At 35.6% G+C, this 13380-nt stretch overlaps 1 long non-coding RNA gene across 1 annotated transcript in view; it reads left to right on the forward strand.

The window, feature by feature from the left end:
• The window catches only part of LOC137658856 (uncharacterized), a 33349-nt gene extending 20438 nt beyond the window's left edge, over positions 1–12911 (forward strand). Inside the window, exons 2-3 of the long non-coding RNA XR_011047444.1 lie at positions 7156–7259; positions 10769–12911. This is a non-coding gene — a long non-coding RNA (uncharacterized lncRNA). The remainder of the gene's footprint in view (positions 1–7155; positions 7260–10768) is intronic.
• The last annotated feature ends 469 nt before the right edge of the window (positions 12912–13380 follow it).

Genomic DNA, 13380 nt, shown 5'->3' on the forward strand with positions numbered 1-13380 from the left:
TTTCACTGAGAGAATGCCTTGATGAAGTCATTGAGCTTCAGCACGGCATTTCATTCCCGTGCTGAATCTTGGTGACGGGCAAGAGGGCTCTCGAACTTCGGGAAATTGCTCCCCCAGTTCGAATCTAAATTTCTCTTTCATCTTTTTCTTCTGCTTAATATTACTTCGACCTTCTCCTAATTTTATCAACTTTCTTTCATCTTGCTGTCCTATCTCTATGATTATTATTTTTCTTAGTTATATATATATGTAGATGTATGCATATATATATATTTATTTATTTTATTTGTTCATTTATTTATTTATCTATTTTTTTTTCTATTTTATTTAGATGGCGTGGATATTTCCACATTCGTTATTACTGCCTGCTTAGATGAATGGGAGAAGGGATCACGGTTGGGAGGTATTCGCATTCAAAGCTATATATGAGAGTATTGGATGATCTCAGCCATCCCAAAGATGGTTTGGACCTTTTTGGCGGAACTACTCTCAAGGGTTGGGTCATCGGAATCCAGGGGGATCCAATCCTTGAGGTGGGACTCTTGGCTTTTGGCCGGAAGCCCATCATTACAGATATGGGGAGGATGATTCTATATTACCTTGGTCTCAGTCCTAACAGGCGGGTTTAGCTTACTCCTGTGCCTCTATATCTGTTTTGATGCTATCCTTCGGGTAGGGTATGGAGTGGACCATCTGGGAAGTATACTCTCATTGTGCCGATAGTGGAGAGTACAAATTTCCTTTCCAACGTATGATACTTTCTTATAATTCTCAAGCAGGTACCCCAACAAAACAACAACAAAAACATGAAAATCCCACCCTTAAATATGGACCCTTCAAATGCTGACTCCCCATCCCCTGGATTTGCTGACTCCCCCCCCCCCCCCCCCGGCACTGTTGACGACTTCTGCTACTGTAATTAAAGAAAATTCTGTTGACGACCTTCGAACTAAAAAGGACCACTTTACTGATGTTAAAAAATCTAGCAATTTGGGTAACACAGGGAAACTACGATTCCTTCATGTTTCCCAAATCCCATTAGAGACAAATTATGATATATATAGAGCATTTGAGTGCTATGGATTGATAAAGGAAATAAGGATGAGACTTGGAGATGAAAAATGGGACTCTTGGATATCTTTTGAAAGTCATGATGAAGCGTTTAATGCCATAAGTAATATTAGTAGTATCAAAATTAACGAATTGAACATCATGGGAGCTCTTTGTGATAAGGTCCCAAAGGAATTGGATGTTTACAAACCTGCTGATTGGTTTGAAAAAGATAGAAATGTACCCATGCCTTCACAGAGAAAACCCAAACCACCAATGTGGCTCTTAGCTGAACCTAAAGGGATAATAGGAAATTATTTTAAGATATGTAAATTTATCCAAAAAAAAAGTAGGAACCATAGCACCTGGAGATATATCTCGTTTTGGGAAGAATAGTTATCTCATCCATGCCAAATCTTCGACTCAGTCTGCAATACTGTCTAACTTACACACAGGCAGTGATGAAATTACTTTGGAAATGAAACCTCATCTAAATTTTAGTTATGGAAGGGGAGTGGTCTTTAATAAGGACCTGTACGAATTTACAGAGGAGGAGATACTTTCTATGTGTCCATTAAATGTATGGAAAGTGCATAAGGTTCCTGGAACTTCAATGATTATACTTACTTTCCAGGATGCTGATGTACCTTTCCATATTTTTATTGAAAATGAAAGGATTAAAGTTCGGCCTTTCAAACAAAAGCCCCTGCAATGTTTTAATTGTTTTAAATTTGGACACACATCCAAAGTTTGCCAAAATGGAAAAATGTGTGGTATTTGCTCCAAAACTTATCATGGAGAATGTACACTTGAGGCCAGGTGTTCAAATTGCAATTTGAATCATAAATCAACTGATAGGAGATGCGAACTGTATAAGTTGGAGGAAGCTGCCCTAAACAAATCAAGTTTAGAACAGATAAGTGTGGGACATGCAAAAAGACTGTTGAATAAGTCAACCAGCTATGCAAAGGCCTTAAAATCAAAGGTAAATTTACCACAGGAGGCAGCAACCCCACCTAACGCTGCCAGTAATCCTAAGAAAAGAAATACAACCTCTGATAATAAAGTATTGCATGACAAGGTAATCATATTGCCTTCTGAGGCTCTTCCACAGCGTATTAAAAATGGGTCATTGCCCATTTCTGTACAGCCTTCGTCCCCCATTACCAACAATAGTACTAACCTCTCCCAGGCCATGTCCTTGCCTGATTTGATGGAGATGCCACCTGACACCAAGTTACCAGGTGCACCTGTATTGGGGAAGGTGCAAAAACCTGGTAGCTCAAAACCTACTAGCTCAAAACCTACTCATCGGAAAAGAGAGAGACCTCCATCTCTCTCGCCCCCTTCCATAAGAAATATCAAAATTACGTCGTCAAATAAATATGATGATTTGTCTGTTGATATTTCTGATCTGGAAGTTAATTTAAATAAATCGGAAATTCAAGTGGAGGTTCACCAACCTCCTCAACAATCAGATCAAAAAGACAAAAAGAAAATCATAAATGCTAAACCCAATCTATCAAGACCCTCTTTAATAAAACCACCTAAAAATAGTGTTAGATCAAAAACTGCTAATGGGAAGACTCCATCCAAGGGGTCTACCAAATTATAAACCATAGTTTTTTCCTCCCTTTTGCAATGGAATTGTCAGGGTATAAGGGCCAAATATGAAGAACTTAAGCTCCTTATTCATGAGCATTCCCCCATAATTATTTGTCTACAGGAGAGCAAACTTGATCATAATACCCCTTGTCCTCGCGAATATATTAGTTATAGGACACCATATGATCACCAAGTGGGGAGCCATGGCGGAAGTCTCATATACGTTCGTCGAGATGTTCCCCAAGTTTCTCTGTCTATTCGTACACCTCTGCAGGCAGTGGTTGTACAGATTGACATAGGGCGAAAATATACAATTTGTTCTCTGTATTTGCCTCCAAATGATAACATTTTGCATGATAACTTAGTGGAGGTGATTCAACAACTCCCTCAACCTTTTCTTTTACTAGGAGATTTGAATGGTAGACATCCTTTGTGGGGTGATGTTTTAGCAAACAGAGGGGAAATATCATATCATCAATTGTGGAAAATGAAGATGTGGGACTCCTTAATACAGGAGAGCCCACACACTTTCATGTCCAGACAGGTACCTTGTCATGTATTGACCTATCAATCGTAAGCTCTAATTGCCTTTTCGACTTCGATTAGAGAACATTAGATGATTGGCATACTAGTGATCATGCACCAATCATTATAAACACCAACAATGGTCCACCTTTACAGGGATCGCCACGAGGGAATCTTGACAAGGCGGACTGGGATAAATTTCGTGAGCTAATTGAAATTGAGGGGGATGCAGGACAAGTTGAAAATATCGATGATGCCATAGACTTACTGAATGGAACTCTCCATACAGCAGGAGTCAATTCAATTCCCAAAACAACAGGGTTATTCAAACAACGACCAGTCCCGTGGTGGTCCTCAGAACTAACAGCCCTCCACTGAGCCACAAGAAGATCTCTAACACGATTGCGTAGACGCAGAACTGATGAGAATTTAACCATGTACAAGAAATTTAGAGCACAGTTCCGTCGTGCCATGAAAGAAGCAAGGCGCCAGTCATGGATGTCTTTTGTTTCCTCCATTAACAGTAGAACACCACCATCTTCTGTGTGGAGGAAAGTAAAAAAGATAGCTGGCAAATTCACCCCCAACCCACCACCAGTGTTGAAGGTGAATGGCCAGTATGTAACTGAAGCAAATGAAGTTAGCAATGCCCTGGCTAATCATTTTTCAAATGTATCCAGCAAGTGTGAAGGAGCCCCTGGTCACCAGTATAGGAGCACTGAAGAAAAGAAAATTTTAAATTTTGCAACAAGAAGGGAAGAGTCGTATAATTCTCCTTTCACTGAAAGAGAATTTGATTCCGCACTTGCTCATTGCAACGATACAGCCCCTGGACCCGATGGAATTCCATATGCAATGATTAAACATGTACATTTTAATACAAAGCTATTTATTTTAAGCATTATTAATAGAATATGGCATGATCATAGTTACCCAAGTGTTTGGGAACTAGCCATTATTTTAGCCTTTTTAAAACCCGGTAAAGATAAGTTTTCAGCAGCAAACTATCGTCCTATTGCATTGACATCTTGTTTATGTAAAATCATGGAGAAGATGGTCAATGCAAGGCTGATATGGTACCTTGAAAAGAAAGGTATTTTATCACCGATTCAATGTGGATTCCGAAAAATGCACTCAACGACTGATGTGTTGATACGACTAGAGTCTTCTATTTGTGAAGCCTTTGCTTCCAAACAGCACCATGTTACAGTATTTTTTGACCTTGAAAAGGCATATGATACCACATGGAGTTATAGTATTCTTAAAACCATTCATGAATTGGGATTGAGAGGAGAGCTGCCACTATTTATTCAGGCATTTCTTTCACGTAGAGTTTTTCAAGTGAGAGTGGGGGAAACTCTATCAGAGAGTAAGTGCCAGGAAGAAGGAGTTCCTCAGGGTAGTGTGCTGAGTGTAACCCTTTTTGCACTAGCAATTAATGGGATATCCTCAGCCATTCCCCAGGATGTTCTCTCAACATTATTTGTGGATGATCTCTCAATATCATTTGCTGGCACTAGAATGGCAATGGTTGAGAGAAAAATCCAACTCTCTATTGATAAAATTATCCAGTGGGCTGACATGAATGGATTTAAGTTCTCGACAAGTAAAACTACCATTGTCCATTTTTGTCGTATCCGGGGAGTACATCCAGACCCGGATATATACATTAAAGGTCAACGGATACCATGTGTACTGGAAACCAAATTTTTAGGTTTGATATTTGACTGTAGACTTACATGGGTTTCTCACCTAAAAGCGCTAAAAGCTAAATGTGTTGAAGCTCTGAATATCTTAAAAGTATTGTCCCATACATCGTGGGGGGCAGACCGCAATACTATTTTAAAATTATACAAGGCCTGGATTTTTTCCAAAATTAGTTATGGTTGTGAGGTATATTCTTCAGCCAACCCAAGCCGGTTAAAAATATTAGACTCGATACATCATGCAGGTATTAGATTGTCTACTGGAGCTTTTAAAACCTCCCCTATCCCAAGTCTCCTTGTTGATGCTGGAGAGTTACCTCTAGACCTTTACCGAATGTCTTCCATTCTTCGGTATTGGTTTAGATTGCAAAGACTCCCTAACTCTCTAGCCTTTCAGACTGCAATCCTTGTAAGACACGCATCATACTTTGAGTTGCACCCAAAATCTCCTCAACCTTATGGCTTTCGGGTGAAACGATTATTAAATAGTCTGGATATAATTAGAAATAAGGTACTTCCATTCAAGGTATCATCAACGCCTCCATGGAAGTTACCAGAGATATCTTTTTGTAAATATTTTATTGGAGATAAGAAGAATATGTCAGACCTAGAAGCCAGGTCTCTTTTTTAATGAACATGTTAAAGAACATAGAGGATCAACTTTTATCTATACTGATAGCTCCAAATCTGATGCTGGCGTTGGATTTGGAGTACATAGTAATGGTTTTAATTGTAGAGGTGCACTTCCTCTGACCGCTTCCATATTTACTGCCGAACTGTATGGCATATTAACCGCTATTGAGAAAATAGCGTTGGAGAAGGAGGGTAATTTTACAATTTTTAGTGATGCAAGGAGTGTCCTTCAAGCTATGGAAGTTTTTAATTCTAATAACCCTCTAGTTTTAAAGATTTTAGAATGGCTTTTCCTTATTGGACGGAGAGGTATAACAGTTCAATTTTGTTGGGTTCCAGCACATGTAGGTGTGTCTGGGAATTAGAAGGCAGATTCACTGGCTAAGGAGGCTGCATCCGACTTGCTGCCAAGAAGGTATCCCATTCCCTGTAATGATTTCTTACCTGACATCAAGAAATTGGTTTGCAATAAATGGCAACAGCAATGGGATAGTCAAGATGGCAATAAAATGAGGGAAGTAACGGGTGACATATCTCCTTGGAGGTATGATATGATGCCCCGAAAATGGGAGACGTCTCTTTGTCGTCTCCGTATTGGTCACACTCGGTTGACACATGAGTTTCTGCTGAAGGGCCAACACCAACCGTATTGTGACAGCTGTTTAGTACCTCTAACAGTAAGGCATTTGTTGACCGAATGCCCCAATTATAACAACTTGCGGAATAGATATTTGTTTGAGGCTCGAGGTGAGGGTGGCAGGTTCATCCTTGCCAAGATTCTTGGAAATGATGTGTCCTTCCATGCAAGTGGCATTTTTAGATTTATTTCAGAAGCAGGTCTTCTGAAAAATATTTAACTTTTATGACATTCAATTTTTAAGATTTTAACTGAATATTCTTTAATTTTTTATTTTATTTCATTTTTTATTTTTGTATACATAAATTAAATGTTACCGGCGTCAATGACCTTAGATGTCAGGATGCCTGAAAACTTTAAATCATTTATTCGTAAGGAAAGCGGACATAATGAAAGAATTCATTGAAGTCAGCTTCCTTATCAGGTACGAACCCTGAAGCTTGTTTATCAAGTAAATTCCAACAATGTTGGCTGTGTCTGACCCTCCACCAAAGGTGTCAATCAGCTGTATATATAACTACTGGGTAAGTCAGATGTTTAAAAATATTTTCATAATAAAAAATTTTTTTTTAACATACCCGGTATTTATATATAATTTAATTCCCACCCTCCTCCCCTCTAGAGACCTAAGGGCATGGAAGATCTGAGGAATGACTGGAATGGTTCCAGGTACCTGGGTAGAGGGCCCACTGGTGGTACACCTGGCTACCCAATCGGTGATTGCCGCGAGTTTTGAAATTTCTGCCGTGTCGTCAGGGTTAGTATGTTCAAAAATTTATTTTATTATGAAAATATCATATTACTTACAAATTTGCCTTGTCATTAAGTTAATTCAGATTTTGGAACTTTAAATTTATTATTGTCAATCCATTAACACAAATAAATTAACAATGCTCATAGATTCTTTTAGATGTTTATAAAAGTAGGAATGTCATGTTCAATTCTGTTATATGATTATAACAATGGAGGGAGATTTTTAAAATTATTCTCTTTTTTCAGGTGCATCTTGGGCAATGAACTGTGGGAGACTTGAAAATTTGCTTCTTCTCATTGAAAGGATAGAATCTAAAAACCAGCCAGCTGCGTCAACTATAATTTTAAAGGTAACTTTAATAAACAGCACTTTGTATTATAAGAAAAAAAAAATGTTGGCTTCTTAGTAGTTTCAGATCAAATTGAATCTTTAGAAAATTAAAATTGGGTTAGCCCCTTTTATGGATCATGATTGTAGATTATCAATGAATTACATTAGGACGGGTAAATTTTTGGATTGAGTCTTCTCCTGCTGTGAGGAGGGCCACTCTCGACAATCATTACAAGGTGATACTTGAGAGCAAGTATGTCTTTGACACTGGAGACACGACAATGAGTATATCTTGATCAATGGGACTTATCAAAGTACCGTAGATAATGGACGGCACTCTTGAACATTTTCGCATAACACAGCATTTCCAATGAAGCGAGTACACAAATGAAGCACAATGTAATAAAAAAGAGAAATAATGAGTAAAATTCTGCCAAATAAAGTTCCAGCTAGTGAGAGGTGTACACTCACTGACTGCTGAACTCCAAGGGAGTTGCTACTGATATTAAGTAAGGGATGGCTGTGTGAAAGCGTAGAGACAAAAAAAAAGTTATACAGTAATCACAGAGTGATTTATGATAGATAACACTGAATTACTAGCACCCAGTTGTTTTGTAAATTGATGGTTTTGGAATCAGGTGTAGTTGTTCTTTATGTGACCCATTAACACTCAACCCCTGCATAGAGGTTTTTTACTGAGAAGTTTTTGCTTTTGGAATCATTGCTGCACCTTTATTTTCAGCCAGTAGAGAATATAAATATACTCCCAGAATCCATTTCTGGGAGTTTGTATTTTTTTTAATATAATGGCTGACAGATCATCGTATGCAAGGTATTTTAAAACAGATAAAAGTTTTGTTGTTATATCGAATTACTGTAGCTGTGGGATACCATTTTGGGCATATTGCCAACTCCTTCCTTGTTCTTGTTGGACAGCATTACTGTTTTCTGTTTCTCTCGCTTCTATGTCTGTATGACGACAACGGTAGAGAATCCTTAGAAAGGGGTCTACTCTATGGCTTCAATGTACTTCCATTAAAGGAAGCCACTGCTGAATGTTGGGAAAGGGTGCTGTCAGTCCCCTTTTTTTTCAATGTCTTCTGGGAAGTTATTAAGGACATACATCTGGTTGCTGTCTCTTTTTAAAGTCCACGTCTTTCCTTGCGAGTATGGTCATCAGCCTGTGTAACATTGTGAAGGCAAACTTCAAATTGTTCTTCCTTCTTCCATATATTTGGTGGTGCCTTTGCTGTTACTTTCAGGAGAACAAAAAAGATGTTCATGTTCAGGTAGTTCGATTGAGAGGAGTTATATTCTCGTGACTACCGTTTCTCTCCTTTAGCCTCCTGTTAGTGATGATAATTGTCTCATAAAAAAAAAACAAATGCAATCATATATAGGAGGTGCCTGGGTACCCAAAATATGTGTTCCCACACATAATGCTAGTGCTTAGTTTTGTATTAGGAGTCGTGGTGCATGGTCTCCACACACTGGATCCCCATTTGCTGAACCCCTACTAGCTAGATATCCACTCACTGAATGTCCAACTTAAAGAGGAATTCAGATTTTGAAATAAGAGAAAACTCTGGGATAGGCGTCAGTCTTCACGACCTGTTAACTAACAATCATGTACACTTTTCAATGAGAAGAAAAATTTGTAGTTTGTTGGATAGTTTTTTTTTTTAGAACATGCATTTTTCGCTTGATAAATATTTTAAGTCTTGTCTTTGAAATTTATGATTCAATTTCAGTAAAATAACTATAACAGTTATTTATTTAGCTGCTCTGGGTAATTAATTATTTATTTCAGTAAGATATTCAGGCAAAGATAATATACTTCTTGGTACACTAAGAGGAATACAGTAAAGGACTAAGTTCTGATCCTATGATGATATTTTTAATGACACTTTAGTGTTTTAGGGTAGTGTGTTTATCCTGAAACATTGTTTATTGTATTATTAGATACAGTATATAATCTGAAGCTTAGATTCATACAAAGCACTGAATAGTAGCAGCCTGCAACTATGAGTCATGCCAACTCGTGCCAAATTGATTTGTTAGTTGATGTAAAATAAGATTAGTAATTTCGATTTGACAACAATAGGTCGCTCAAAGAACAAAAGCAGGATTGTGCAGCCAATAGTGTACAAAGGTAGGATTATATAATTCATGTGGTTGGATATATTTTTTATTGATTTCATATGACATTGATTAGTTATTAGCAAAAATACATAACTGTACTGCTGTTCTGTGTTTATTAATGTTAAAGACGTGACCCTGATAAGACCAGTTTGTCGGTTCAATAGTGTTGCATAGGTTATTATTGTGTACATGGGTGAAGTAAATAAATCAAGTAAAAAACTAGCGTTGAATAAGCTTGTCAATGAACTAATTGAGGCTTTTGTTAGTGAGTCAGTGTGTGTATATGATTTTCAGTAGTTTAAGGTAAGATAAGTAAGATGAAGATGGCAGAACAAAGTGGGTCATTGACTGAAGGTTTGACAGACAATCCACTTAGATAAATTAATATGATAGGATAATTTGGGCTGGTTAGTGGGGATCAGTACAATATATAATGAAAATTGTGTATGTCATTTCAATTCCGCGAATGATACATTAGTCTGATATATTTAGGAAGTTTTTTTTTTAGGAGACTGAAAACACCACCAGTAATTCGCTTAAACAGCACTACTGGTGTATACCAAGTAATATTTTGTACTTGAAACTGTTACCTTGTCAGAAAACCCTATTTTTGCTCAATCTATACATAAGATAACCTTTTTTATAAATATTTTATGACCATTGCATGTGTTCGAACAGGAATCCCATGTGATATAAGGTACCATGTTTTATTCAGGCAAATATGGTTTATTGAGTATCTTTTGAAGAGAATTGAAGGGTAAGGGGAGCTCTGTTAGTGGATTACCAGAGGCCGGTCATTTGATTATTATAGTGAAGTATTTGCTTGTTTGGATTTAGGAGTTTCAGTACTTTTCATTTTACCAGATATACTTTCATTTGTAATATTTGCTATTATAAAAGCAGTGGACATGTCCTTGTCATTATATCGACAATTTTATATTTAGTAAATTAGAATATTTTATATTATCTCTAGTTTATCATGCAAATTATTTTACTAAAAGTATAGTCTTCCTGGTTTCTAATTGCTCACTCTGCAAAATAAGTTTGCGGGCACTCTATCGACTTATAGATAGGTGCAAAGCTTCTAATCTTATTTTTATTATTGTAATTAAGCTTATTTTACCTGTACCATAAGTAAATTAATGAAATTCTCAATATTTACTTTTATCCCATTCTACCCTTAAATCAGATAGGATAACACCTATCATCAGTTTTGGCAACTAATTGCGATCAGTTTGGACTTTTTTAAATTCTTCTTTCATGTTCATTACCCTGCTTATAAATGCAACCAGATCCCTGCTACGATTTTGATACTGAAATGCACAGTAAAAGATTTGAATAAGACTGATATATCTGTACAACTAACATGTTTTATGTATTTTTCAGACTAGATTCATCAAAAGAGAAGGAGCCTCCTGCTCGAAAGAGGATGATGATCAGCAGCGAATAACCACAGATTATACTACAGTAAAAAAAAAAAAAAAAAAAAAAATTGATTTGATTAACTTTTAATTTCAAAAGGAGCACCGGTAAAACGTCCCAACTGAAGTGGCCATTCCATCATCGCACTTTTCTGGAGTGCTGTACTCAAAATATCTCGAATTGTTCAACTGACCTGAGTTATTGAGATTTTATGGGACTGTGTGTCACAACGGACATTTCATATCCCATACGGTCAATAGCAATCATCAATTGAAGATGAAAATAGAACTAGTTGAGTTACTGTTAATAAGTAATATAAATTTTCACAACTATATTACCAGCTTATTTTAGGTTAATCAAAGAGTATTTCTGAAAGTCGTGAAGTTAATGATCTAAGCTATTAACTTTTACTCAGTCTAGTAGTGAGTATTTTATTAGGTCCTCATAATTACAAAGCTAGTCCATATAAAGTTAAATTTGGATCGTTTTTATTCGATGTAATATTTTATCTAGTAAAATCCAAACACCCAAGATTTAACTTGAAAATTAGGTCCATATCAACATTTTAGTTTTTTTTTTCAGGTTTCTAATTAAGATTCAGATAACCATTCCTTAATTAGTATTTGATATTAAGTACAATCACTTCTTCAGTTGCCTGAAAACTAGTTGGCAAAAACGATTATAACGAATGATAAAGATATCTTATTATCTCTTAAAATACTCACCCGTAATTATTATAGGTAATGATAAATGGATTACTTTCATATGCATAATTGTTAATTTGGTTGAAAAAAAAATGGGTATTATAACGTTAAAAACCAATTAAGACCAACAAATGTAAATGATTTTTTTTTTTCATAAAAATTTGCTGCTCGTGTTTTCAAATTTTATTAACTAGCTGTTAATCAAGTGTCTGTATCCTCTGAATGTCTTAACATACTTCTAGATCATATCATTTGTAAAATTGTGTAAAATACTGTAAACAAGTTGTATAAATATGTGACTGAAGGGAAAATATCAATTATCTTTCTGGCAGTCGATTCAAATTCACTCTACAATAAAGTTTAAAGTACATTAGTTATATGTGGACATAACTTCCCAATAATTATTTCTACTGTATGAATATCATTAATCTTCATGTTTAACATTTCAAATTAATTCTACAATATGCATATTGAAGTGCATAGTTAAATGTGGATGTAACTTCAACCAATTATTTCAACTCTGTGGATATCAGTAATTTTTGTCTGTGTATACCATTTCAAATTCATTCAACTATCTGCATATCAAAGTACATTAGTTAAATGTGGATATAACCTCCAACCAATTATGTCGACTCTATCAATAGCATTAATCTTTATGTATACGATTTTAAATTCATTCTACAATCTGCATATTAAAGTACACTAGTTAAATGTGGATATAATTTCAAAATCATTATTTCAACTCTATGAATATCATTTTTTGTCTAGGTATACCATTTTTTCTCATTCGACACTTTCATTCAGTAATTAGCAACTGGTTTGATTTTTTATATACAATGTCGAATCGATAGTAGCCCCATGTTCTCTTAAAAGGTATAACAGCTTTGCTTAAGGTAGCATCTATTGCATTTTTATAGGATCGCCAATTAGCCCCATTCTTCTAGCCCTTTAAAGTAATTTCTTACTTTGAGGTAGGGGAGAATAGCTAAAATATTCCAGCTATCAACATTGTATACCCCCCCCCCCCCCCACCCCGTTACTATGAATATACTACAGAAGTAAAAGAAAAGTCATATTTCCTTCCCTATTGCAATAATGATACACTGCTTAGCTGAATGTTTCATAAACAACGCTAGTACTCGAATTATTTTTCATGTTTCAAGTAAACAAAGGGAGAAATTTTCATTTATTAGATAATTTTAAATTTTTTACTAGTAACTAATCCATGTGTGCAACGGAAATCAGGGTAAGACATAAATAGTATAATTATGAATATTTGTGAAGTGAATAACAGTAAAGTCTTAAATAATATTGCTAAGCAGTCTCTCTCTCTCTCTCTCTCTCTCTCTCTCTCTCTCTCTCTCTCTCTCTCTCTCTCTCTCTCTCTCTCTCTCTCTCTCTCATATATCTTGGAAGTAAGGTTATATCCACAATATAAAATATACCGGTTTCAAAGTAAGGTTACATTGTTTTGAAACTTTTTTCATAAGGTATTTAAAATCTTAATCTCAAAACTTTATATCAAATACATTTCAGTTTTTATTAAACTAATAATTTTTCCCAAAATATCAATATTATAATTATATTGGTCACGTATAATTTTCCAAATTCTTGTTTACAGTAGTAGAATAATCCTATTAATTTTTCTTCATTTTAGGAAACTTAAATTTGTTTCCAAATATTAGAATGACAAAATTGCTAGTAAAAGAATAAAATGTCATGTCTACTGGTTTTAAGCTTTGCATATTTTTATAGACAAAATGCATGTAACTACATTGTACTCGAGTGTAGTATATATCCAAAAAGGTTAATATTTGTTCTAGTGTAACATTTTACAAATTAGTTTATTTTTTATGAAAGGAATAGTAATCT

Source organism: Palaemon carinicauda, chromosome 1 (genome assembly GCF_036898095.1).
Source record: "Palaemon carinicauda isolate YSFRI2023 chromosome 1, ASM3689809v2, whole genome shotgun sequence".
In the NCBI taxonomy this organism is placed as follows: Eukaryota; Metazoa; Arthropoda; class Malacostraca; order Decapoda; family Palaemonidae; genus Palaemon; species Palaemon carinicauda.